Below are 2,067 nucleotides of genomic sequence, written 5' to 3' on the forward strand. Positions count from 1 at the left end.
TACCTTCCCACCATCACCTGGGCAGGGTTAGCTTTTTATTCCACGCCACCTCCAGCATTTCTTGCTGTTAGAGTTGGTGATGATGGTCATTCTGAATGGTGAGAGATGATACCTCTTTGTCGAGTTGATTTGCATTACCGGATATTAGATTGGCCAAAAAGGGTCTTCGGCGTTTTCCCTAATACATCAGGTAAAAACCCAAAGCCCCTTTTTTCCAACCCAGTCACTGGTGCTATTAGCAGCTTTTTATGTGCTTTAACGTGCCAGGAACACGTACCTGATGATTGCGTTTCCTGCAGTTCTGCCTTGTTTTCACATCCTTTTCGAACACTTACCCCAAGATATTGAGCGAGGGCAGGTGTCATTTACAGCCCAGCAGGTCTTGTGAATTGCAGTGCCCCTGAGCACCGGTTTTCAGGTTGTTGTTACGGGAAGCGGCCACAAGGCGGCAGCATTTCTTAAGCCCCGCTCGTGTACCTGGGGGAACCTGAGCCTTTGGAAACGTGCTGTCCCTGCTTGGAAATTAGATGGCCTGTGCCTGTGCAAACACCCTAGGGCTTGTGTCTGAGTTCTCCCCCCCGTAACCTTTATCCAGGGAACAAAATCCAAGCTTTTGAAAACCGGGTTTTGAGAGTATTGTCTTCCCACGGTGGGGAGACCTTAAGGAAAGAGGCTGCAGGTGGAAATCACAGCATCAGGAAATGTGGAGGTTAGGTGACTTTTCAAACATCTTCCCACCCAGAGGTTCTACCATCGTTTGGGTGTCCCAGGCATGTTTAGCTGTAGCTTGGCTCCCCTGCCCCGGGAGATTTCAGCACCTGGAGTGGGGATCAGGCAGCACATCTCCAATGGGGCTGCATTAGCCTGCACATCCTCACCAGGTCCCTCAGGCCCACGAAAGTCAAGCCTTGGGACCCAAGCCTGCTCTGGCTGCAGGGATGTGACAGCTGGGTGGGTCTCTGCCGCTGAACGAATTTAGTAACCATTCCCACCCCCCTTTTGTTTTTTATTCTCATAACGGGATATAGCAGATTTGCAATGTTGTGTTCCTTTCTGGTGAACTCGTACTTGCTTCTCTTATGCAGAGAGTTTTCGGTACTTTTGTGCGGATTACTACCAAGCTTCCATATTCTTTTCGTCCGGTACAGTGCATTGAGTCAAATTCTATGTGCTAAAAGCAGGTCCTTATTCATTAATCGTTTTCTGTATGTAACGGTATGTATGCCAATTTCCAACTCCAGGTTGATGCCTCTCCCGCTCACTTTCCCCACTGGTAGCCATAGGTTTGCTTTCCAAATCTGTGACTGTGTTTCTGTTATGGAAGTTGGTTCATTTGTATCAATTTTTAGATTGTGCCTATAAGTGATATCGTATGAGATTTCTCTTTCTCGGACGTTTGTCATCCAGTATGATTCTACCTAGGTCCATCCGAGTGCTGCAAATGGACTCATTTCCTTCATTTCATGGCTGAGTAATACTCCATTGTTCATATGTACCGCAAGTACTTTATCCATTGTTCCTTTCTGGGACAATTAGTTTGCTTGCAAGTCTATGCTCTTGAAAACAGGGCTGCATTAATATTGGGGTGCGTGTGTCCTTTGATTACTGGCTCTCCCAGGATATATGCTCCACAGTGGAATTTCCGGATCCTCTGTAGCTGTAGATTTTAGAGGTTTAAGAAACTCCAAACTGTTCTCCAGAGTGGCTGTTCACAATTTACCTTCCCATCATCATCTGGGCAGGGTAAGCTTTTTTTCCTCGCCCCCTCCAGCATTTCTTGCTTTTAGACTTGGTGATGATGGTCATTCTGTATGATGCGACGTGATACCTCTCTGTCGAGTTGATTTGCATTACCGGAATATTCGATTGCCAAAAAGGGCCTTCGGTGTTTGCCGTAATACACACCGGAAAAACCCGAATGCCCCGTTTGTCCAACCGAGTCACTGGTGCTATTAAGCAGGTTTTTACGTGCTTTAATGTGCCAGTAAATCCTACTTGTTGTAATGCATTTGCTGCAATTGCACCTTGTTTTCACGTCCTTTTCGATCACATACCCCAAGACATTGA

Source organism: Balaenoptera acutorostrata, chromosome 7 (assembly GCF_949987535.1).
Source record: "Balaenoptera acutorostrata chromosome 7, mBalAcu1.1, whole genome shotgun sequence".
Taxonomy (NCBI): Eukaryota; Metazoa; Chordata; class Mammalia; order Artiodactyla; family Balaenopteridae; genus Balaenoptera; species Balaenoptera acutorostrata.